Source organism: Pelophylax lessonae, assembly GCF_965119305.1.
Source record: "Pelophylax lessonae genome assembly, chromosome: 4".
NCBI classification, from domain to species: domain Eukaryota; kingdom Metazoa; phylum Chordata; class Amphibia; order Anura; family Ranidae; genus Pelophylax; species Pelophylax lessonae.
In genome coordinates, this window is record NC_138771.1 from 527,347,689 (window position 1) to 527,375,302 (window position 27,614).

General features: G+C 42.3%; 1 protein-coding gene across 2 annotated transcripts in view; it reads left to right on the forward strand.

The window, feature by feature from the left end:
* The window catches only part of SHISAL1 (shisa like 1), a gene marked incomplete at its 3' end in the record, with an annotated part of 257,063 nt that overhangs the window by 15,008 nt on the left and 214,441 nt on the right, over nucleotides 1-27,614 (forward strand). The gene's annotated exons all lie outside the window — the stretch shown is intronic.

Consider the following 27,614-nt stretch of genomic DNA (forward strand, 5'->3'; position numbering starts at 1 on the left):
ATTCAAGATTGTTGTGATACTTTGTGGAAAAATAAAATGATGAAACAAATTATTATTTCATTGCTGTCCCTCTGATTTCAAAATTTCCTTATTAAGCATGATTGGAAAACATTATATGTGACTCCAGCACATCCTAAAACAAAAGACTAGTCTGTATATAATGCAAGGTTGTTTTCCCCCGATAATGGTCACATCCATCTCATCTCAGCTATCTCAGAGTCATTTCTAGCAGAGGAAGATTACAGACAGTGTAGTAGTTTAAAACCAAAAGCAATACGTTTCCACTTATACATATTGGGGGGGGGGGGAGAGGCTGTATAAAGATTTTAAAGATGTGCTAACAAATGATTAGTAACTCAGTTCAGTCAATTTTGTAATACAGACATTTATGATTTGCACATTGATCTGTTTCTGACCAGGAATGGCATGTTCAATTTTTACTTATGCAGCATCCCAAATAGATATATATATTTTTATTATTATAATTATAATAACCATTTACAGGAATAATTTGAACAATAAAGTATAAATAAAGGTAAAACTTTTTTTTTTTTTAGCTTTGAATAGAATGGAGAGGGAAAAGAAGGCTTGACAGTTTTTATTGCTGTCTATGCCCCCGTTAAAGAGATTCCCCCTCTCTATTCATCCTGTTTACCATTATCATTGAATGTTAAAGTAAAAAATCCCAGTTTTTGGGTTGTCCCCAGAAAGGCAATAAGGGTATAATCTTCTAATGGTGACATTACTTCTGGTGACCTGGGGTTTCCCCAGGAATTTCCTTAATTTGCAGGGATTTCCTCTCACTTCCTGTTTGGCTATGGAACAGGAAGTGAAGGGAAATCTCCCCAATGTGACACAGATGGCAAAAAAAAAATCTGACCGGGGTCTTAACGCTCACTTGCTTTATTCAAAATGAAAAAAACGTTTTGTCTATACTTTAAGTCTTAAAGCTATTGAATGTACAGTATTACTTATGTAAGATGTATACTTTCTATTGTATTGTTTGTCTGAGGATAACTCTCAGAGCTGGGAGTTGGAGCTGAGAGGCCCCCACTGGTCTGATAGTTTCTGCCATTTCCGCTGCCTGACTGAATGGTGATAACGCATGTCGTTCCCTGCCACTGAGTGTGCATAAGGTTTATGAATAACATCTCTGAAGCTGGGGGACATTGCATGTTATCAGCATCAAGACAGGCAAATGACAGAGTAGCGGATGTCAGATGGGGGGTTCTTATCTGTGTCCCACCACCCTGAGAGCCAGCCTACTCAACTTATTAAAACTAAATATGGAGGCTAATATATGTAGCCAGATGCTGGCCTACAGCAATATGGAGATGGAAGTATTGCCCTTTATTCTTCTCTCCCTCTACTGAGATACTGATGTTATGCTGCACCATCCTTCTCTGACCAATGGGGGGAGAGCTAAAGCCAAGCAAGCCCATTGACTTCTATGCAGAGCGCTTAGAATGCTGGGAGTTGTAGTTTGAGACAGCAGACATAATGACTATGCTATAATGGTTACACTACAGATCCCAACGGGCACTGTGCATCAGGAGGCGGGGAGAGATTATTTTGATTAAACTGCCATGGAAAGTTCTTCTTCTTGGCACCTAGGGAGTTAGAGAGAGAGCACTTTTGTCTGAATATTCACCTGCTAGTGGGAGACCATGCCAGCAGAGATCTAGGAATGAGGACACTCAGGTGCATCTCAGCACTGCCCACATCTTTGTACCTGCACTGGACACTTGAGTGTCCACTCACCCTCTGTTTCCTACCACTGATCACCAGAGGCTTTTCGGAGGAGACCAAGTGGTCTCCACTTCTATAGTGATCGGTATTTCAGGGACTAATGAGAGGGCTATTGCCCATTGCTGATACTGCTGGCAGGGACTGAGCTGCTCAGGGCAGGACACCAAATATATCCAATCCATACAGCACCCATACCGCACTCTATAAAGCTCTTATTCCAAACCTAGACTGCACCTACTGTATATCAACCCTATACCGGATTTTACAGAACCTTTACTACCCCTCCCTCCCTGCCTGTCAGCCTCCCCTCCTGCTGGTATTATAACTTATTGTTCTTACTACAATCCCCTCTGTTATAATAAATGCTGTGCCCCACTGTATGTGTTTTCTAAAAAATCCGCCCAAAATATATATTTTATAGCGCCTATCAGCAGTCGCATGGCTGGCCATCTCTCTCCTCTTAAGGTCTGACAGCAAAGCGGATGGGGCTAAGAATCCCTTTCTGACATCAGGCGGGAGGAGGAGAGGAGAGGGACGGCGGAACGGCACAATAAAATAAGGTATCTATCGGCGGATTTTTTAGAAAACACCTACAGTGGGGCACAGCATTTATTATAATGGGGGGATAGTAGTAACAACAATAAGTTATGATACCAGCAAGAGGGGAGGGGGCAGCACTGGTATGAGCTGACAGGCAGGGATGGAGGGGGGAGGAGGACAGAGGAGAGCAGAGAGCAGGACTGTGGATGACGGAGAACGTACACTGACCACAGTGTCAGGGCTCACCAGCCATGATACACTGTGGTCAGTTTACAGGGGGGAGGGTATAGCCAGGCAGGATCAGCCAGGTATTACAGGTGATACAGGGGGCCAAAAGACAGCGCAAGCACTGTGCTGTATAAAATGCTTTAGTGGAACAGGATCCAAATTTTTTTTTTCTTTTTTTTTAGGTTAACAAACACTTTAATGTTCATTAAATTATCAGTATATGTGTTACAAATCTTTTCTTGACTGTAGGGTATAGGCGTCTTCACATGACAACAGGTGAGCTGAGGCTTCAACATGTTTCGCAAACTGTTTCTTCAGGAAACACCCTACCCAAGTGCATCCATCCACATAATGAGGGTACTCAGACTCCTGTTCAAGTCCTTTTAGGGTCTTCCCTCTTTCTAGTCTGCCATCCAGGACAACGTATTTCTATTGATAAGATGCTCCATTATGGTGCAAGACCAAGCTTGTGCTTTGCAAGGACATGATAGCAAAATGTGACCTCTCTTAGAGTGGACATTTAGACTCCATGGACATGTGAACTTCATTTTTTATAAATGATCACATAACCTCTGTTCTCAGCTGCATAAAGGGGTTTGGAGAGCTGGGGGTTGAAACTGGGGGGGGTTGTCAAAAGGAGGCAGAGAAGCAGCAGTGCGCTGATCTACCCAGTGAGTAGCTGTGCAGCGGTCATGTCAGCATAAGTCTGACCACTGGAGTACAGGCAGGCTGTGCTCCAAAGTAGAATCCAAAGTAGAAACTGACCATGCTGGGATGGATGTGCTTCTATGCTTGGCATGGTCAATATGAAATAGGAAAGCAGGTTTACTACGTATTTCACACAAAGGAATGAATGCAAAGTGGGCTGGATACTTTTTAATAAAAATACATGGTAACACAGACATTTGTTGGGGTAGCATACAGTTTAAGATCTACATAATTTACCTATGTGATCTGACGTCTATTAGAATTTTTCAGGGATGAAATACTATACATATCCCTGGGATTCCAGTAATTATTAGAGTCTAAAAATTCACAGATCCAGGAAGGAAAGATATGTATGAATATGACAGTGAGTACGTGTTTCTTGGTTGCCTTGATTATATATCCTTTACGATCCTCCCCCTTGGGGTGATTTTTTACCTGACAGCTACAGTATTTCATCTTTCAGACATCTGGTTTGTTACTTCTGATATTTATCCCATATCTCCTAGGGAAGCATAATAGTGTGAAACGCGTCGAGGGATAATTATTTTTCCACTATTTACTATGGTTAACTGATAGCATAGGATATTAACTGTATTTCTGTTGAGTAATCTGAATACTTGGCAATAAAAGGTAACAGTGGTGGTAATTGGACACCTGTATATGGGGAGATATGTAATGTTATATCACAAGTTTATTCTTGACATGTGCTGTAGCAAGTGCTTTTTAATGTATACATTTGATATTTTCAACCCGTATGAATAAAATATTTGTTTAGCCTTTTTATGCTATTTGTGTTATCTCAATTTACACTTTTAAAAAATGTATTTTAAAACATTTCTAAAATGAATAAATGTATTCATTTTTAGAATAAACCTTTTAAACAGAGACTTTCATGCAAATATATACTCACTAGCCACTTTATTAGGTAAACCTGTTCAATTGCTTGGTAACACAAACTGCTAATCAGCCAATCACATGGCAGCAACTCAATACATTTAGGCATCTAGACGTGGTGAAGACAACTTGCTGAAGTTCAAACGGAGCATCAGAATGGGGAATAAAGGGGATTTAAGTGAATTTTAGCATGGCATGTTTGTTGGTGCCAGATAGGCTGGTCTGAGTTTTTCAATAAATGCTGATCTATTGGGTATTTCATGTACAACCATCTCTAGGGTTTACAGAGAATGGTTTGAAAAAGAGAAAATATTCAGTGAGCAGCACTTGTGTAGAGGGAAAAGCCTAGTTGAGGTCATAGGAGAATGGAAACACTGGTTCAAGATGATAGAAAGGCAACAGTAACTCAAATAACCAATCTTTACAACCAAGGTATGCAGAATACCATCTCTGAAGGCACAACACACTGAACCTTGAAGCAGATGGGTGATAGCAGCAGAAGACCAAACTGGTTGCCACTCCTGTCAGTTAAGAACAGGAAACTGAGGCTATAAATTGCACAGGCTCACCAAAATTGGGCAATAGAAGATTGGAAAACCATCAGAATTCATTGTAAACAAGATGAAAGCATGGATCCATCCAGCCTTGTGATAACGGTTCAGGCTGGTGGTGTAATGGTGTGGGGGATATTTTCTTGGCACACTTTGGGCCCCTTAGTACCCATTGAACATCATTTAAACACCACCGCCTACCTGAGTACCTGAGTATTGCTCCTGACCACACCTATACCTTTATGACTACAGCGTTCCCATCTTCTGATGGCTACTTCCAACAGGATAATGCCCCATGTCACAAAGCTCCAATCATCTCACCACTGGTTTCTTGAACATGACAATGAGGTCACTGTACTCCAATGGCCTCCACAGTCCCCAGATCTCCAATCTAATAGAGCACCTTTGGGATGTGGTGGAATGGGGGATTCACATCATGGATGTGCAGCCAACAAATCTGCAGCAACTGCGTGATGCTATCATGTCAATATGGACCAAAATCTCTGAGGAATGTTTCCAACACCTTGTTGAATCAATGCCACGAAGAATTAAAGTGGTTGCAAAGGCAGAAGGTTTTTTTATTAAAATGCATTCTATGATTTAAGATAAAAAGCCTTCTGTGTGCAGAAGCCCCCCTCAGCCCCTCAAAGACTTACCTGAGGTCCATCTAGATCCAGAGATTTTGCAGGAGTGTCTCGGACGGCCGTGACTTCCCTCCTCATTGGCTGAGACAGCAGTGTGGCGCCATAGACTCCTACTGCTGTCAATCAAAGTCAGTCAGCCAATGAGGAGAGAAACGGGGCAGTGCCGGGCAAGGATCTGTGTCTGAATGGACACAGGGAGCTGTGGCTCGGCTTGGGTGCCCCCATAGCAAGCTTCTTGGTGTGGGGGCACTCAAAAGGAGGAAAGGGCCAGGAACCCTGAAGAGGGACCCAAGAAGAGAGAGATCCGGGCTGCTCTGCGCAAAACCACTGTACAGAGGAGGTAAGGCCCCGTTCACATTGGGGCGATCCGACTTCCCGGGGCGACCTCCGAGGTCGCGGTGCGAGCAGCGCGCCGCGACCTTGGAGCGGCCGGCACGGACTTCATAACATTGAAGTCTATGACGGTCGCTCCGGGTCGCCCCAAAGAAGCTCCGGTACCTTTTTCTAAATCGGAGCGACTTGTGTCGCTCCTATTAGAACGGGTCCGCAGCTTCCCTATGGAAGGCGACCTACGGCGACCTGTGAGGCGACCAGGTCGCCTCACAGGTCGCCCCAGTGTGAACGGGGACTAAGTATAACATGTTTGTTATTTTTAACTAAAAAAAAAAACAAGACTTTATTATCACCTAAAGGCAATTCTGAGTGTGAGTGTGGAAAACTTGGATATATAAATGTGTAAGCTTAACAAAAATAAATAAATAAATAAAAAAGAATCATAATAAATCAAAAGTCGTTTCCTTTAACACATTGGCAAGATTGTTAGTCTGGATAGCCTTATGACGCTGACCATGTGCGCGGAGTTCCATACCGCCAATTGCTGGCTGTCAGTCCTGCACATGTTGTGCAAACAGACTGACGGTCTAAATCCACCCTAAGGCATTAAAAACAAACAGCTAATAGACCAGTTCGATGAACCTACACAAGTCTCCATCACACAGCACAAAACAGCTCGATAAACAGCAACAAGCCAGGACAGATGCCACACAGACTAATAACACGCGCCTACAGCCAAATTTGTCATACAAACCCAATCTTAGCTTAGACGCAACGGCAAATGTTACAGCGTTTCGTGATTTCTTCCTGCTACCTCGATTTTTTTTTTCTCTCCTTAAGAAATGTTACATAACGGTTCATTAAGGCAAATTTACTGCAGAAGCTGGCTGTTTTGTAAATATTTGTAAGCAGGGATACGCATCGAGGCGCATACAAGAGTTGGAAAATCAGACAAATTACTTATTTTTTTTGCCATTCGTGGGAGCAAGCCTGTAATAATGGGAGATAATATGATAACCAGATTTTGTTGGGATGAGTCCTCATTGTAGGAGGTCTTTTTAAATAAAGAGATAAGGCTCAGCATATAATGCTTTACCACAAGCAGGAAGGTTGTTATTTTAGCCATGTGACTGTCATTTTTAAATCTCATTATACTTGGGTGTGTTAGTTTTCTGAATTGAGCCTATAGTTGTAGCACTGCCCCCTAGGGGGCTGCTTGATATAACACTTTCTGGATTCCCCTGGGTTACCCTTAGCAACGGATAGCAGACAAATAGTACTTTAAGTCCTTGGCTCTGTCAATGATCAGTCCAGGGGATGTTGTTTTTGTGTTTTTATTGAGAACTTGGATAGGAGAAGGGATGAGTGGGATACTCCAACTGACAACTACTCACAATATTGAGGACAACTGACTTTAGAGTGCGACAAGGCCGCTGCTTCACCCTGCCACTAAGGTGAAGGTATTTTAAGTGTTCCTGCTTGATTATTCTTCTGGACTTTAAACTTGGCACCCCCTTTCACTCTCTCTCTCTGTGTGCTGACACCCGTCCACTGACTCTACACTCCGGAGTGGTCCCCTTCCCGGGCAGTCCCCTGGGCAAGTTCCTCTGTACTCATGGACACTGTTTTTCCAGATTTACTTCAGCCCAAACTCCTTCAGTCAGCATCTCCAGGACCTCTGGGTTCAGCCACACTGTCTGGTTCACCAGGCCGACTGCCTGTGACCACCATCCATAACTCCAGAAGGAGAGACAGCCGTAACTTTCCTTCCGGGACCTGGCTTCCTGCCCAAAGACCTCTTGCCTCATGTGCTCCAGGCTTTTATACCCTATCCCATGGTGCACCACTTTCTGTGCCAAACCCATGGGACAGTTTCTAAGCCTGTGTATCATTGGCTGGGTTTCCTCCACTGTCCAACGTACCTCTCCATTGGATACAGTGGGGACACTCCCTCAGCCCACACGAATCACACATGGAACACATGAGCAGGTCTAACTAACAATCAGGCTCCCCTGATAAGCAGAAGGAGCATCTAGGCTTTACCTACCTAGCACCTATCTAGAAGGGTGCTACATAGTCTTTAATAGATTTGCCACTCCCATGGGTAAGTGACAAATCCCCGGGATCCTGGAAGTTTGTGAATTGCAAACTTTTGGCCCAAAAATTTGGCCTGCAACCAGAAATGAGGAGCAACCTCTAAAGAGAAGGATTAAGGATAAGAAATGGATAAAGCAGCACCTTTTATACAAATGGGTTGGCTCACAGTTGTCATATTGTGTGCGTTGGATCTTTTAGGGAGAACTGACAGTTATTTTTCTTTTTATTATTTCTGGATTTGGTACATGTCCCTTGTGGCCGTGCCTTGTCTCCCACATCTTTGAAGATAGCAAGTTTATTAGCCTGTCAAATAGCCAAAACTGAATAACAAGATTTGCCACACCCTGCTCTTCCTTCACCCATAGAGGGCAATGGAGTGTGCCAGCTTCCTGAAACTGTTTGGGAACTCAACCCAAGTAGATTTACTCACCTGTACACTTTTTTACACCAGTGTTAATTTCGTCGACTAAAGCCGACTAAAACGTTTTCGTCGTCTAACACAATTCAGATGACTAAAATACGACTAAAACTAGAATGGCATTTTAGTCTTAAGACTAAAATACGACTAAAACTAAAATGGCATTTTAGTCAAAAGACTATAACTAAAACTAAATCGAAATTTGCTGCCAAAAATTAACACTGGTGCATGCTCAAAGCATAAATAATAACATATTAGATTTTTCACTCCAGGACCAGCAGTAGTATATAATGAGTTTGGAAATTGTAGAGAAATGCTTAAATAATGCATTACAAATTACAATTGAACTACACCCATTTGATTATAGATGACTAAAATGAGTTTTAGTCGACTAAAACGCCCTACATTTTAGTCGACTAAAATATACTGGAGTTTTAGTCGACTAAATACGACTAAAACTAAAACACTTGCAGAAGACCAAAATGGGACTAAAACTAAAATGCCATTTTAGTCCTAAGACTAAGACTAAAACTAAATTGAAATTTGCTGCCAAAATTAACACTGTTTTACACTGAGTTTTCCTTTAACCAATTTTCCTACTTTGCTTGACAATATAAACCTAAAAGATATTTAAAAAATCTGACACTTGAATGTAAACATAATTTTGTCACTTGAAATTATGTTGTACATGTAGCGTTACTCCTGAAAGGGAGGCTGCATTTTGGGCCTTTTCCCCCACACAGCACCCACAGCCAAGCAAAAGGGATTTTTTTCACACTCTCTCCAGTGGCTCAATAATCAGTCTATGGGATTTGGTTTTAAGGTTAATTGTAGAATGATGAACTTGGATGGGGATTAGAGATACATGAGATGCCAAGAACTGAAGAACTCCAAACCTCAAACAAACAGTTGACCTGCTAAAGTCTCTGGTTGCTATGAACTAACTTCAAACTGAGCTGCTCACCAGTGGGAGTGATGGTGTAGCTGGAATAACAAGAAAAAAGTTCCAAAAGTGAGAGTTGTGGATGCAGTTCCTGGCTATATGTCACGGCACCCCGCTGCTCTTGACCCAAGCTAGAGAAATTGGGGTGCTCCTGGCTGCCTTGAGCTGCATTAAAGCGGTCACCCTGGTCCCAGACATGTGAGGTTTTGCAGTACACTATCCTGTCTGTGGCTTTGGGTGTGATGGCTGGAATGTACTCTCTCAGTCCCTTCAGGTAGCTCCTAGAATCCAGAAAGCTGCTGAACAGGCTGACTCTGGTTCTACTTTAAGTCTGCAGCTAAGCCTAGCTGAGACTAGGCTGAATGAAGGCTTGACACTTCCCACTTCTCTATCTCTCTCTTTCTTCTGCCCCAGAAGACTGGACCCTGGACTCAGCTCCCAGACTGTCAGGCTCTTGAGTATTTATGGGTTGTTTCCCCAACTCCTGGGCCCTTCCTCCCTAGGGATTGGTGGAAACGCCATAAATATTCAGGATGCTGCCTCTGTTCTTCCCCCCTCTAAGTTCTAGAACTATCCAGGGAGTTCCAAAAGACAAGGGGAGGTAAAAGAACCACAGCCTTTGAAGCACTGCACAGCCTCCTAAACAAAATTAACCCATGCTTCTCTGCCTACAGGTGAGCCAAACTAAACTTGCCTACACTAGCAACAGTGAGGGTTGCATTTGCCTAGGCTGAGATATCCCTTTGCTGACCGGGCCTTCCTGTGTGCTCTACTGGTCCTCCCGCAGCACTGCTAACTTCCCCTTCTCTCATCTCCCGCCAGCTGCTGAGGGGGATCATTTAATTTACCAGCCCATTCCTTTTATGAATGGACAAAGTGAGTGATCGGTACCGTAAACTGAATTTACTATGCTTCAGTTTGTGACTGAACAGGGAGACTGAGCAGAGCTCTGATCTTTATTCTGTGCAGCTGAGAATGCAGAGATGAAGATTTCGAACTGTGCCCTCAATCATTTCCTCTGTCTCAAAAGTGAGACACCTGAAATTTCACCAAAACCCCCCAACAGGGCTGTTTAAAAAAAATAAAAAAATAAACTACTGACAACCTCCACTGCCCTACTGACACCAGCCTCCTACTGCTCTACTGACACCGTCCACTGCTCTACTGACTGACACCACCCACTGCCCTATTGACTGACACTGTCCACTGCCCTATTGACACCAACCTCTGTCCTACTGACACATCAACTGTTCTACTGACATCACCCACTGCCCTACTGACATGATCTTCTGCTGCTCTGACACTGTCCACTGCTCTACTGTTTGAACTGTTTAAGAAATGTAAGTTTATTTTTTTACAGTGGCATTTGATTTTTTATACTTTTTTAGGTTTTCTTTGCCGTTCAATTAGGCCTTGCTAGTTCATTTCTAAAAAAAAGAAACCCAATTTTTAAAGGACAGTTAAAGTTTTTGTAACCCTAAAAAAAAAAGAAAAAAGAGATTCTGTTCCCTTATATCAGAATAAACAGCACAATGCTTCTGCTGTCTAATCTGTCCTTCTCTAAACTGTAAAAACCTGGCTGATCCTGCCATTTCCTGTGTCCCCCTCTGTGAGCTGACCACGGCAATCATGGCTGCTGAGCCCTGACCACCGTGGTCAGTTTGCGTGACTCTGTCATCCGCAGCTTTCCTCTGTCCCCCTCATCCCCTCTCTCCCTGCCTGTCAGCTGTGTGTGTCTGTGTCTCTGACCCCCCCCCCCCCCACCACCACCACCACCACCACCACCTCCTGCTGCCATTATTAAAAAATAAAAGATTTCAAACTGTCACTGCCAGCCTCTCTATTTTAATGAGACATATCACACAATATAAATGTTTTCTAAAACGAAGCTTGTAAATACTGTTTTACAGCTATCTTCAGACCGGTCACGTGACTTACTCTGATCCAGGGCTACTGCGGGAGGGGCTGAGCGGCCATGGCTGATGTCAGAGGGAGATCTTGGCCCCTCCCACAGTAGCCCTGGATCAGAGTGGGAGACCGGCCAGGAGTCACGTGACGGGCCTGAAGATAGCTGTAAAATGGTATTTACAAACTTTGTTTTAGTGTGATATGCCTCGTTATAATAGACGGGCTGGCAGTGAAATACATTTTTGTGGTAACAACCACCTCAAGCTGGCCATACATTATTATTTTTTGTTTTCGTTCGTTAAATGAAAAAAAAAAACTGACCGATTCTCCCATTGACACGCTTTTTCTAAGCTTTTGTGATCTGACTCTGCCATTAAAATACACAGATTAGTGCTGCGGGCTATAGCCGGTGGCACTGAATTTTTTAGAAAAAACCGACAGGCTGATTGGAAGATCAACTTCTGCACTACCAGCCTGTCCATACATGGATCAAAATTCAGCTGGTCCTTACTGAACCGGCCAAATTTTTATCCATGTATGGCTGCCCTTAGAGATAGGCATTATTTCCACTTTAAATATATTTTCAAAGAGTACCTTGTTCTCTCTTTATGTTAGCATCCTGGATTCTCCTTTACAGTAGAATATGTAGAGAAGGGGGCCATGATCTGAGCCAATCAACTTCTACTGAATTAACCACTTGCCGACCGCCGCACGACTATTTACTGCGGCGGTCAGCTCCTCACAGGCAGAGCGACATAGGGCTACGTCGCTAGCCTGTGAGGGTCTAGGGAGCGTGCGGCCCCGGAGGCACACTCCCGCTCGCGCGTGGTCACGGGCCACTCCGCGCGTGTGCCCGGCGGACCCGATGTCCGCCGGGCACTCGGGATCGTCCGGTACAGCGAGAGAAAGGCAGGCGGCCAATGTAAACAAGCCGCCTGTCATTCTCCCCGGTGTAAGAACGGTGATCATACGGTTCTACTATGTAGGACCGTTGATCACTGTTCCTACACCTCTAGCCACAGCCAATCACTGTTAGAATCACGCCCCTAGGGACACACATAGCCCCTCCCTCTCAAAAAAGTTAACCCCTTCACTACCAGTGTCATTTTACAGTAACAGTGCATATGTATAGCACTGATTACTGCAGAAATGTCACTGGTAACCCCAAAAGTGTCAAAAATGTCAGTCAAGGGTCCGATCTGTCCGCCCCAATGTCGCAGTACCACAAAAAAAATCGCAGATCGCCGCCATTACGCGTTAAAAAAAAAACAACAAAAATTACAAAAATCTTTCCCTTAGTTAGTAAACACGATAACTTTTGCGCAAACCAATCAAAATACGCTTTTTGCGATTTTTTTTACCAAACATAGGTAGCATAAAACAAATTGGCCAAAAATGTTAAAAAAATTTGATTTTTACATTTTTTTGGGGGGGAATTTCATATAAAAAAATGTAAAAAATATTGTTATTTTTGCAAAATTGACGCTCTTTTTTTGTTTATAGCGCAAAAAGTAAAAATCGCACAGGTGATCAAATACCACCAAAAGAAAGCTCTGTTTGTGGGGAAAAAAGGACGTCAAATTTAGGTACAGCGTCGCACGACCGCGCAATTGTCCGTTAAAGTCACGCAGTGCCGAATCGCAAAATAGGCCCTGGTCAGGAAGGGGGTAAAATCTTCCGGGGCTTAAGTGGTTAAACAATGCTGTCAATCTAACACTCAAAGCTCACAGACAAGAGAAAGCACATAGATGACCTTTTCAATGTGCTGCTGGTCTTTCATTGTCCAATCTTGGGCTGGGGTAGATCAGTGACCAAGCTATACTTCTTAATTCCAGGGAAAACGTGAAGTCAGTGTCCCACTGGATAAATCATAAATGGCATGCACAGAAGGTGGTCATTTTGTATTTGACCTGTATCTTACAAGCAGACAAATTATAATACAAGGAAAATGTGTGGATTTTGCCCCAAGTTCATTAGAGTGCAGGATCCGACCTTCATTGCCATGCAGACAGTTGTTGATGTTGAAAGGGTAGGTTTAAGGGAAAAAGCGACAGGCAAATTATGCCTTTGCTGCCTATGACAGAGGAACGAGCAGTCATTGGAACCGGCTTTCTAACTTTTGGATTGCCATGCCCCTTCCCAGGAGAGAGGTTTGCAAGAGGACATCTGTCTCACTCCATGGAAATGAGATTACATTCACTACACGTGAATGATGAAAAAAAGCTAGATTGACTATTTCTTGCTTATGGACAGCTTTAGACTGATTGCAATTGTAAGATAACAAGGAGAACACATTATATCCTAACCCAGTTATTGCCTCTGGCTGGCTCTGACTTTCTGAGTCACTGACCTGGAACATGCATGCATTAACTGAAGTCAGAGCACGATCATATTTTAGATCTGCATATTTGTCCAGGTCAGTGACCCAAAAAGTACTGAAGCCACTAAATCAGCATGACAGTTAGGAAACAAATACTTACAGAAGTAAGTCAGCAGTGGCAATCTGCATATTTCCTTTAGCAAAAGAATCCTAGATGTGACTAAAATATGCTGTAAATGTAAATTCACAAAAATGCTACTAAAATACTGCATGAGTTATTTTATGAAGTTTTGAGGTATTTTAGAAGTGAAAACATGTGGTAATTTAATGCATGGCACTAGCTGGCGCATTTATTTACATTAATAAATAGAGCGGGCGGCCGCTCGATTGTCCCCTCCCTTTCCTGACCTGCCAGGTTGCATGCACGGTTAAGGGTCCGGCATGATTTTTGGAGTATTTTTTTAAAATTTTGACGTTGTGGTTCACTTCAAAATCCATACTAGACCTGAAAGGTATGGATTTGGGGGTGAACCAACACCATTTTTTTTCTGATTTTTTTATTGCCGGAATTTTTTTTTTTTACTTTCAGCTGTTAGTGGGGAACCCCGCTGACAGCTGATGACTCATTAGTTGTCAAGGACGCGGCAGCCGCCCGCTCCTTAACAACCATGTTGTTTACTGAAAGTTAAGGATGTGGGCAGCCGTCTGCTCCTTAACAACTAGTACACATTACACAAATACCGCATGCCTGGAACACTACTCATTTTCCGCATGCATTTAATTATTTTTTTCCGTCTTTTAATGGATTTAACGCCTTTTCTTGTGGTATTTACCATTACTCATGTGAGTTCATATTGTGAATGGAGCCCACTGTTATTTAGAGAGCTTGGTAGGTCAAGTGAAACCTGCACACACAAGTGAATGAGTCAAAATAGTGACAAGACCCTCCACATGGTTCAGTTTTTAGCGATAATTCAGTGAGAGACAGAGTGTCTGAAAAGAGTCAACTCCAGCGGTGCTCATTAAAGTAATATCAAACACACACTGTTTAATTTACATTGTCTCTTCTATTTCTGTATGTGGATGATATCACTGTAATTATTTTAATTAAAAAAAAAATCTTAGTACCTTTTTCCGAATCAATATACAGCTGCCACATGACCCAGATCTCTCCCAGCCTGTCTGAAGGGAAACATAAGCAGGAGCAGCTTCTAGTCCTCTTCTACTGGTCACATGTTCAAAATAAAAAAACAAATAAAAAAACAAATTTTGGAATACAGAGTAAAAATAAATAATTAATATCAAGAAACTATTTTTTATTTCGAATCAATATACAGCTGCCACATGACCCAGATCTTTCCCAGCCTGTCTGAAGATAAACATAAGCAGGAACAGCTTCTAGTTCTCTTCTACTGGTCACATGTTCAAAATAAAAAAACAACCTTTGGAATACAGAGTAAAAATAAATAATTAATATCAAGAAACTATTTTTTATTTGGCATACAATTATAGATTTGAAATGAAATCTTTAATAGTTTGTGGAAATAACATGGTGTGGGTGGATTTCTGCCAGTCACAGATTGTGTTACGCCCCTCCAGCTTGTGTCTTAAAAAAAAAGGGAAGGTAAAGCCTCCATTAATCTACATGTAATATCCCACCCCTATTGTGTTTAGCTGGTTAATGGGCATAGAGGAGGAGGGAGTAGGTGGGCTGTCATTTACCACTGTGTATACGCCCACATGTGTGACTCTATAGTTACATGGCCTGCTCAGATGTGATAAGGGGAAATGCTCAGCATGGAAACTCACTGAAAATTGAGCATGTGCAGAGTTTTCATAACAGCTGCAAAGGCTCTAACTGAATTGGGGACATGAACAGAAGGTGCAGATAGAGAGCAGCAGAAATCAACCAGTTTTTTTGCAGAATACAGAAACTTAATCTCATAGTGAGTATGGACAGCATGTAATACAGCATTTATTGATAGTTTTTTATGATGTGGGTTTAGTGACACTTTAATATGTATATTTAATATGTATAATATGTATATTTATTACATGGCCAAAAGTCACCTGGCTATAACTCCTCCATGAGCTTGTTGGACATCCAATTCCAAAATCATGGGCACTAACATGAAGTTGTCACACTCATTCACTCTGTGGCTTTTACAGCCTCCATTCATCTAGTAAGGCTTTCCACAAGATTTTGGAGTGTGTCTGTGGGAATTTGTACCCATTTCTAAGAACAGTTATTGATTTTGGAGGAAAAAGACATGGCTCACAGATGGCATTCCAATTCATCCCAAAGATTTACAGTGGTGTTGAGGTCACGGCTCTGTGCAGGACACTTGAGATCATCCACACCATATTGATTAGACCATGACTTTATGAAGCTGGCTTTGTACACAGGGGCACATTCATGTTGGAACAGAAATGGGCCTTCAACAAACTGTTACTTCAATGTTGAAGAACACAACTGTCTAAAATGTCTTTGTTGTAGCATTAACAGTACCCTTTATTGGAAATGCCTGACCTCAATCATTTGGAGGGGTATCTGCACACTATATGTCATATAGGTAGATGTGATATAAAGTGTGTGCTACATATGTATTCAAAATTACAAAAATGTACCTATGTCCTATGACGTGGGGTTTAGGCACTTGGGACTTTCATGGTACGTTAAAGACAACAATACACTGGATCAATATTTTCGTTGATTGGTTTCCATTGGTTGATATTGTGGCCTATAGTGGATATGGCTCCACTTGGGGAGGGAGCAGTTATATGAGAATCAATATTAATTTTAGTTCTGTGTCAATCCTTTGACACTTTTGTTGCTCATGTTATGTAATGCTATGTTCTATCTATGTGTATATTATTATTTTTCACTTTTCCAGATCACACCTATTATCAATATCCCTCCTGAAGAAGCGGTTTCCCCACCAAACATATAGAGTTTCATTCAAGAGATCTAAAGTTTATTGATTGGGGGGCCCCCTGTTTGGAGGATACCCCACTCAGTAACCAATGTCTGAATGTGGAAGTGTGATCTTTTGTATTGTTGTGCCATATTTCAGGCTATTTTTCAAATGTCATGTTTAGGTGTATTCCCTATACACAACAGGGAACTTTTTAAACTTTTACTGTTATAATAAATTTTGTATATTTAAAAAAATATATATATATATATTGATCTGGTGTATTGTTGTCTATAACGTACCATGAAAGTCCCATGTGCCTCAACCCCATGTCTTGCTCTACAATAGGCAGGTGTGATGGCCAGGTGTCCACGACCAATATGTGGCCTTTTAGTGAGTAAAAAAAAAAAAAAAAAAAACAGATATTAAAAGCACACATTTAAAAACATAAAATAAAAATATGTAGACATAGAAGGTTAAACTGAAACAGGTTTTCTTTATAAGTACTACACTATAGTTTTATTGTCTGTCATACAGAGATGTAACAATATGGCACAGTTGAACAGACTATACAGCATATGATCATGAGAGGCATGAGCTTCGTGCACTATAACAGGTTTGGAAGGTGGGGAGCTACCTTCCCTGTTTTGTTTTCTTTTTTATTTTATTTTAGTTCTGTTTGTTTTGTTTTTGGGCTTTAGAAGAGTTAGTGCCGGGTCACACTTGTGCGATGCGGGAAGGCTGCGAATTCGCAGCCTGTTCCTGCATCGCAAACGCACATCTGGCAGTTCACACTGCCATATGCGATACGCAGGGGGTGTCAATTAAATGTTAACGACACCCCCAGTTTGATCGCATATCGCAGTGCCATATCCCAATAGCCACTGTGCGATCCGATCCTGATGCGGCTGAAAAAAAGGGTCATGTGCGACTTTTGTGCGTGTGCAGTGCGAATTTAGCCATACAAAGTGTATGGCTGAATTCACACTGCACATCCAATCGCATGTAATGAAGGAGCAGTGCGCTCCGATATTACATGCGATCGCCGCACACGCTATAGTGTGAACCGGCAGATAGACATAGGTCTGACTCTCCTTTCTGTGATAACTACAAAAGACATATGCAGTATGTAGATAAACTAATCTGTGTATATATACAGTATCTCACAAAATTGAGTACACCCTTCACATTTTAGTAAATATTTTATTATATCTTTTCATGTGACAACACTGAAGAAATGACACTTTGCTACAATGTAAAGTAGTGAGTGTACAACTTGTATAACAGTGTAAATTTGCTGTCCCCTCAAATTAACTCAACACACCATTACTGCCGGTTCACAATACCGCGACTTGTCAGGCGACTTGGTCCCCTGACAAGTCATGCTCTATTCTGTGCTATGGGAACCGTTCTAATAGGAGCGACTCAAGTCGAAAAAGGTTCCTGCACTACTTTTGACCGAAGTCGGAGCGACTTGCATTGACTTCCATTATGTGAAGTCCGTGCAAGTCACGCCGAAGTCGCAGTGCACGGCAACTTCACTAGTCGCCCCCAAAGTCGTGTTGCCATAGTGTGAACGGACTCTTAATGTCTAAACTGCTGGCAACAAAAGTGAATACACCCCTAAGTGAACATGTTCAAATTGAGCCCAAAGTGTCAATATTTTGTGTGGCCACCATTATTTTTCAGCACTGCCTTAACCCTCTTGGGCATGGAATTCACCAGAGCTTCACAGGTTGCCACTGGAGTCCTCTTCCACTCCTCCATGACAACATCACGGAGCTGGTGGATGTTAGAGACCTTGCGCTCCTCCACCTTCCGTTTGAGAATGCCCCACAGATGCTCAATAGGGTTTAGGTCTGGAGACATGCTTGGCCAGTCCATTACCTTTACCCTCAGCTTCTTTAGAAAGGCAGTGGTCATCTTGGAGGTTTATTTGGGGTCGTTATGTTGGAATACTGCCCTGCAGCACAGTCTCCGAAGGGAGGGGATCATGCTCTGCTTCAGTATGTCACAGTACATGTTGGCATTCATGGTTCCCTCAAAGAAATGTAGCTCCCCAGTGCCGGCAGCACTCATGCAGCCCCAGACCATGACACTCCCACCACCATGCTTTACTGTAGGCAAGACACACTTATCTTTGTACTCATCATCTGGTTCCCGTGACACACGCTTGACACCATCTGAACCAAATAAGTTTATCTTGGTCTCATCGGACCACAGGCCATGGTTCCAGTAATCCATGTCCCTAGTCTGCTTGTCTTCAGCAAACTGTTTTTATTGTGCATCATCTTTAGAAGAGGCTTCCTTCTGGGACGACAGCCATGCAGACCAACTTGATGCATTGTGCGGCGTATGGTCTGCGCACTGACAGGCAGACCCCCCACCCCTTCAACCTCTGCAGCAATGCTGGCACCACTGATACGTCTATTTTTCAAAGACAACCTGGATATGACACTGGGCACGTGCGCTCAACTGCTTTGGTCAACAATAGCGAGGCCTGTTCTGAGTGAAACCTGTCCTGTTAAACTGCTGTATGTTCTTGGCCACCGTGCTGCAGCTCCTTTTCAGGGTCTTGGCAATCTTCCTATAGCCTAGGTCATCTTTATATAGAGCAACAATTCTTTTTTTCAGATCCTCAGTTCTGTGCCATGAGGTGCTATGTTGAACTTCCATTGAACAGTATGAGAGAGTGAGAGCGATAACACCAAATTTAACACACCTGCTCCCCATTCACACCTGAGACCTTGTAACACTAACGAGTCACATGACACCGGGGAGGGAAAATGGTTTATTGGGCCCAATTTCGAAATTTTCACTTAGGGGTGTACTCACTTTTGTTGCCAGCGGTTTAGACATTATTGGCTGTGTGTTGAGTTGTTTTGAGGGGACAGCAAATTTACACTGTTATACAAGCTGTACACTCACTACTTTACATTGTAGCAAAGTGTCATTTCTTCAGAGCTGGTTCACACTACCACTACCAGAAAGTCGCCCCGTGACTTGAAGAGACTTGTTTAGAGACTTGGAAGAGACTTGGAAGAGATTTGGAAGAGACTTGTGCACTACTTTGAAGAGACAGGCGACTTTGTCTGTGGGGAATGCCTGGCTAATCTCTTTCTTCTTCCTGGAAAGTCTGATAACAAGTCGTGTCAATTAAGATAAGGAGGCGACTCCCATTGAAGTATATGGGACAGTCGGATCACAGGTCGCTTCAAAGTAGTACAGGACCTTTTCTGAAGTCGGAGCAACTTCAGTAGTGCCAATTAAGACGGCACTGATTGATTAACATTGCTTTTGTTATGTCAAGCTACCTGGGGCAACACAAGTTGCCTCACAAGTCGCGCTAGTGTGAATGGGCTCTCAGTGTTGTCACATGAAAAGATATGATAAAATATTTACAAAAATGTGAGGGTTGTACTCGCTTTTGTGATATACTGTTCATGGAATACCTCTTCTTTTCATGAAATGGATGTATCAAACTATATGATCATGCATTGGTGAACTGTATTTTCGGTATTCATATGGCAATAAAAACTTGTTTAAAAAAAATGTATATATGTAAAATGAAACCATTATACTTTCCCATTAAAGAATTAATGCTCACCAGTTTTTATGTCAAAAAGATGCCTGGGCTACTGTAAGTTTGATTTTAAAAAAAAGTACCTATCCTTTAAAAATAGCACTTAGGTGTCAAAATTGACAGGGGACCCTGCTTCACTAGAATGTAATGCTATAAAAGGAATACAGCTATAAAACTCAGATATACATTAATTTAGGACTGGATCGAATGATGTTCTGCAATCTGAAGAAGAGAGAATCTTTTTCCGCTATTGTCATTATCTTCACCTGTGACAGGCTCATAGTATTAGCTTTATTAGTGCTTGGCTCTCTTCAGTGACCCGGAGAGACCCAAGCTCCAGATAACAGCTGCAGAAAGTTTTGGTCTTCATGAAATCCTTATATCATAAAGGCCTTGTTCCATTAGAATGTCACTGCTTGTTATATCACCTCTTACCTCACCGTTCTCCAAGGTCTATGTACTTGTCTTTAGTATGTCATTAATGGTTGAGTTGTCACAAATTATTGTTCTACCAGCATTCTGGATGCCTCCTATAGGTTTTATATAAAGAAAGAATAATTTATTAGAGTGTCTGACTCAAGCACTGTCTATATTGCCCCACAGCAAAAATCATATCCAAAAGTGCCCGGGAACATGACAGCTCAAGAATATAAGTTTGAATTTCCATGCCACGGGGCAAATGAGACAGTTTTTATGAACGGCTTCTTGAAAGTTAAGTACTCTTCGAGGAGCGATACTTGTTCTTATAGATGTGATTGATTTCAAAATGTTGTGCTGAACTTGCCGAGTGAATTTTCCAAAAATATCAGAATAGAGAAAGAGGAGAGAGAGTGTATGAGAAGGAAAGAGAGGGATTTATTTCATTAGGCGCAGTTGCCACTGGGTTCTAAAGAAAATTGGGATACTATGGGATAACCAATCCAGAAAACAATAAGAGGTCTAGTTATCAAAAATTTGATTTGGACCACTGGTTGTGCCGGCTCCTGACAACCAGAAGCCTGAGTATGAAGGTGTTACATTTAACAGTGGTAGTAGTAATACCGCTGCTAAATATTTCACTTTCCACTGCAGCGTGAGGTTTTCTCGCTGAACACCTATTAGTTTGCCAGTTTACTGAACATTCTAAATAACGAACAAACTTGCAGCTCATCCCTAGAGAACACAGGAAATTTCATACACATTGCAGAGGTCTCCCTTGCAATATTTCCTCTTCTGGTCAAATGTTCTTATGTGGGGTATACACTATAAGAAAATCGGATGAACAATCGTCCAATTTTCCTTGTTTCAAATTGGAACCGATGAACGAAAATTTGTATAAAAATTCTTGTATGACAAAGGCTTTTTTTTGGTTGTTGTTTATTGTTTCTGATCATCCGCAGTCTTTCTTTTCTGATTGTCCTTGTATAAAAATCATCTGAAAATGGTACACATTAAACAAAAATTCTTTGTTCTGTTCCCATACGAGAAACATTTTGGAGTTTGTCCTTTTGGGAATTTTCGTACAAAAAGCTGGAATCGGCTGTTGAAAATCGTACGAAAGCTCCTCAGACAAAAATGTTAGCCCGATTTTCCTATAGTGTGTACGAGCCTTTAGCCTATAGTGTTAGGCTATTTTCTGTATTGGGTGAATGTCACTAAAGCTAATTTCTTTTTGGATGGAATGTTAGGGAATGTTACATTTTATGAAAGGGAATAAATAGATATTGGCATTTTACACATATTACAAATAATTTGGGTATTATTTGTGACTTTTGTGCAAATGCTGAGACACTGATACTTAGGCACAGCAATTTTTTCTATAAACAGATTCCAAAATGTAAAGTCATGCTATTGATTTTGTTTATAAATCAGCTCCTGCTGCCTAAAAGAGCCTGTGTCCCACCAGTGGTCTGCAGAGAAAGACTGCTGTGCTCTGCCTTAGAGCAATGGTCTCTGCAGTAGTCTGACATGCACACTGAGTCAGATCTAGAGCTCTTCAGTTAGCAGAGCTCACTCTTCCTAAACTCCACACTCACCTGAAAGGCTTTCTGCAATCTGGCTCTGAGCAAAACCCCCTGGCAGACTTAAGCAGGCCATACATCGTCCGAAAATCTAAATTGTCAGTGAATTCAAATGATTTTCGTATTGTTAGTGTGGTATGTGAAACATGCGATTTTCGTATGACAGCAAAAATTCACATATCCAACATGTTGGGTTTTTTTGCGAAAATTGGCCAAATTTCGTATCATTAATGGGGGGGTTGTATGATTTCACCTAACAAAACGCAGAACAGTAGGGGGTGTGTCCAGTAGAGGTGTGGTTAAAAGGGCACAAAAAATAGTGTTTGGAAGTACGATTTTCGGATCACATTGATGGTACACTCGCATGATGTACACGAGTGCCACTTGCGTTTATCGCACGATAAATCGTTCGAAATTTGCATCGTGTATGGCCTGCTTTAAAGTATATGTGAGTTCTCTAACTGGATGACCTTTAGGATCTGCGTGGATAGGGTTTGGGCTTGTGTCAATGGCAGCAGTTTGACACCAGTTTGAGATGTTTCTGAGATCATTCAGAATTTATTGACAGATGCATGTGACCTGCAGTTGTCCTCTTTCTGACCTGCATTTGACTAGCTTCTAGTATGCAAATAAAAGCCTGTCAACACAGGGCCATAGCTTTCTAAAGAATAAGGTGACCAAGTTTTTAAAAAGAAATCCAGGGACATCTTTTTTTTTTTTTCATTGAGAAATGGCACAGGACTGCATATTACACAGAGTGCTGGGCACAGGACTACGTGATACACAGAGCGCTGGGCACAGGACTGCATTATACACAGAGCGCTGGGCACAGGACTGCATAATACACAGAGCACTGGGCACAGGACTGCATAATACACAGAGCGCTGGGCACAGGATTGCATAATACAGACCACTGGGCACAGGACTGCATATTGCACAGAGCGCTGGGCACAGGACTGCATAATACACAGAGCGCTGGGCACAGGATTGCATAATACAGACCACTGGGCACAGGACTGCATATTGCACAGAGCGCTGGGCACAGGCTGCATATTGCACAGAGGCTGGGCACAGGACTGCATAATACACAGAGCGCTGGGCACAGAACTACATAATACACACAGCGATGGGCACAGGACTGCATAATGCACAGGAGGGTGTTAGGGATAGAGTGCAGGGTTCAGAGGATTGCTATGCACAGAGGAAACTTCTGCCCCCCACATCCATAGCTCACCTCTGCACCCTTCTCTCACAGATTATCTCTGCAGTCACCTCTTAGCCCTTCTCCCACAACAGCTAAACTCTCCATCTCTCCATGTAGCTGCATCAGCTCTGACCCCTTCATCCCCGCTACCCTCACCTGTGTACAAACAGACACCCCCCCCCCCCCTCATCTGCTCACCACCCAGTCTCAGCCTTCCACACAGCCAATTTTTGACTCTGCCTCTCCTCCCCTGAACAGCAGCAGGAGCGGTAGTGGGATCGTCCAGCAGGGGCGTTGGCATCCGAGCCACCAGGCTGTTTCTCAGCCAGCATGGAATGCCCTGTCTACGTTAGTCTGGCCCTGAATTTGGGGACAACACCGGGGACAGACTTGTTCCTTGGATGGTGTCCTCAGTCTGGGGACTGTGCCTGGGGGGGACATCTGGTCACCCTACTAAAGAAGTCTGCATCAATAAAGCGATAGTAAACTTACTGTAAATAAACAAAAATAATAACTTTCTCCCTGCAAGTCAAAGCCATAATGTGCTAGTATGTGTTGTTGGCCAGTCCATCACCTTTACCCTCAGCTTCTTTAGAAAGGCAGTGGTCATCTTGTAGGTGTGTTTGGGGTCGTTATCATGTTGGAATACTGCCCTGCGGCCCAGTCTCTTAAGAGAGGGGATCATGCTCTGCTTCAGTATGTCACAGTACATGTTGGCATTCATGGTTCCCTCAATGAACTGTAGCTCCCCAGTTCCAGCAGCACTCGTGCAGCCCCAGACCATGACACTCCCACCACCATGCTTGACTGTAGGTAAGACGCACTTGCCTTTGTACTCCTCATCTGGTTGCCGCCACACACGCTTGACACCATCTGAACTAAATAAGTTTATCTGGGGTCTCATCAGACCACATGACATGGTTCCAGTAATCCATGTCCTTAGTCTGCTTGTCTTCAGCAAACTGTTTGCAGGCTTTCTTATGCATCATCTTTAGAAGAGGCTTCCTTCTGGGACGACAGCCATGCAGACCAATTTGATGCAGTGTGCGGTGTATGGTCTGCGCACTGACAGGCTGACCCCCCACCCCATTAACCTCTGCAGCAATGCTGGCAGCACTTATACGTCTATTTCACAAAGACAACCTCTGGATATGACGCTGAGCACGCACACTAAACTTTTTTGGTCGACCATAACAAGGCCTGTTCTGAGTGGAACCTGTCCTGTTAAACTGCTGTATGTTCTTTGCCACAATGCTGCAGCTCAGTTTCAGGGTCTTGGCAATCTTTTTATAGCCTAGGCCATCTTTATGTAGAGCAACAATTATTTTTTTCAGATTCTCAGAGAGTTTTTTGCCATGAGGTGCCATGTTGAACTTCCAATGACCAGTATGAGGGAGTGAGAGCAATAACACCAAATTTAACACATCTGCTCCCCATTCACACCTGAGACCTTGTAACACAGTGGGGGTTATTTATTAAAATTGGAGTGTTCAAAATCTGGTGCAGCTTTCCATAGAGACCAATAAGCTTCCAGGTTTTATTGTCAAAGCCTAATTGAACAAGCAGAAGTTAGAAGCTGATTGGCTACCATGCACAGCTGCACTAGATTTTGAGTGCGCCAGCTTTAGTAAATCTCCCCCTGAGTCACATGACATCGGGGAGGGAAAATGGTTTATTGGACCAAATTTTTACATTTTCATATAGGGGTGTACTCACTTTTGTTGCCAGCGATTTAGACATTAATGGCTGTGTGTTGAGTTATTTTGAGGGGACAGCAAATTTATACTGTTATACAAGCTGTACACTCACTACTTTACATTGTAGCAAAGTTTTATTTCCTCAGTGTTGCCACATGAAAAGATATAATAAAATATTCACAAAAATGTGAGGGGTGTACTCACTTTTGTGAGATACTGTATATAAAAAGTACCCTGTGTTCTCATGTTTATCAGTGTTTTTGTGAGTGCAGCTTCTATGTTACTGTAAGAGCACTTTTAGGGATCTTTTTTTCTTTTTTCTTTTCAGAACTGAAGACTGCGTGTAGACAAGTACGCTTTAATTTAGTTGATGACTTGATTAGTTGATTAGTGGTGTTTCCATGGCAACCCACCATTAGCCCCATCACTGATTTCATCGCCTCCTTATACTCACACTACGGCATACATCTGTAACACGTGAACACTTTCTGTCTAATTAAAGCTTAGATTATCGTTACACCTGGCTGTTCTTTTGAGTAAACGTAGAAAATCCAGATTGTGCTCTGTTTTTTATAATGTTATTATCACTAGTTTGCAGAAGGTGTCATTCTATATTAGTCTAAAGACAGTGACTATACTAGTGCATTGAGACTGTTATACCAATATATGGAGACATTGAAAGGTATCTCCAGGGAAAAAAAATGTTTTCACAACTTTTGGATACAGTGGAGAAGGGTTAGACTCTCTGCTGAGTTTTTATTGTATGTGTCCCCATTAGAGAGATTTAACCCTCTATATGTACTGGACACCTTTGTCACTTAGAAAGTGTGTGAAATCCACAATTTTTTAGTTGTCCCCAAAACAAGAGGTGAGGGGAAATCTTCTAATGAGGACACCTGTTCTGTGGACAAATGTATAAAATGGGAATTAGCCTTACTTTGAGAGATTTCCTCTCACTTTCTCTGGTGTCTCTGGGACAGGAAGTGAAGGAAAATGAAAATTTCCTCAATGGTTCACAGACATCAGAAAGAAAAAAAAACCTGGCAGGGTTTTTCCCTAAACAGCATTACTACTATATACAATTTTTATATAATAATATACTGTTATAATAAGGAATAGAGTATGGGGACTAGAGTATAGAGACATACTATACCGACTAGAGTATACCGACTAGAGTATAGAGACTAGGAGCAGGATATAAGGAAAGCTTATTGGGATAGAGAATGGGGACTAGAGTATAGAGGCAGAGTATAGGAACTAGCATATAGAGACACAGTATACGCACTAGAGTATATGGACATAGTATTGGGACAGAGTATAGGAACTAGAGCAAAGGTCTCCAAACTTTTTAAACGAAGGGCCAGTTTACTGTCCTATGGGGGATAGGATTGTGGCCAGAAAATTTCCCGGACCCAGCATCGGTGAGAATAAACATGGCCTCAGGGTTGGTGGTCAATGGGATTAGGATTTATGCACCAATATTAGTATGAGTGGAAGGAATAGTGCCCCATCATTGGTGTCAGTGGGAGGAATAGTACCACATTGCTGGTTTCAGTGGGAGAAATAGTGCCCCATTATTGGTGTCAGTGGGAGAAATGGTGCCCCATTACTGGTGTCAGTGAAAGCAATAGTGCCCCATCATTGGTATCAGTGAAAGGAATAAGTGCCCCATCATTCGTTTCAATGGAAGGAATAGTGCCCCATCATTCATGTCAGTGCGAGTAATTGTGCCCCTTCATTGGTATCAGTGGGAAAAATAGTGCCCCAACATTGGTATCGATGGAAGGAATAGTGCCCCATCATTGGTGTCAGTGGGAAGAATTGTGCCCCATTATTGGTGTCAGTGGAAGGAATAGTACCCCATTGCTGGTTTCAGTGGGAGGAATAGTGCCTTATCATTGGTGTCTGTGGGAGGAATAGTGCCCTTATATCATTGGGAGGAATAGTGACCCAAGGGTCAGATAAGGACTAGCAAGTGGCAGCATCTGGCCATCGGGCCACATTTTGAAGGACCGCTGCACTAGAGTATAGAGAGAAACAGTATTATGACTAGGTTATAAGGAAAGAGTATTGGGACAAGGTATAAGGACTGGAGTATTAGGACAGAGTATAGGAACTAGAGTAAAGGGACACAGTATAGGGACTAGAGTATAAAGACAGAGTATAGCCGCTATAGCATAGAGAAACAGTATTAGGACTAGGGTATAAAGACAAAGTATAGGGACTAGAGTATAGAGAAACAGTATTAGGACTAGGGTATAAAGACAAAATATAGGGACTAGAGTATAGAGAAAAAGTATTAGGACTAGGGTATAAAGACAGAGTATAGGGAATAGAGTATAGAGACACAGTACTAGGACTAGGGTATAAAGACACAGTATAGGGACTAAAGTATAGAGACACAGTATTAGGACCAGGGTATAAAGACAGAGTATAGGGAATAGAGTATAGAGACACAGTACTAGGACTAGGGTATAAAGACAGAGTATAGGGACTAGAGTATAGAGACACAGCATTAGGACTAGGGTATAAAGACAAAATATAGGGACTAGAGTATAGAGAAAAAGTATTAGGACTAGGGTACAGAGACACAGTATTAGGACTAGGGTATAAAGACAGAGTATAGGGACTAGGGTATAGAGACACAGTACTAGGACTAGGGTATAAAGACACAGTATAGGGACTAAAGTATAGAGACACAGTATTAGGACCAGGGTATAAAGACAGAGTATAGGGAATAGAGTATAGAGACACAGTATTAGGACTAGGGTATAAAGACAGAGTATAGGGACTAGAGTATAGAGACACAGCATTAGGACTAGGGTATAAAAAAAAGTATAGGGGCTCGAATATAGAGATACAGTATTAGGACTAGGGTATAG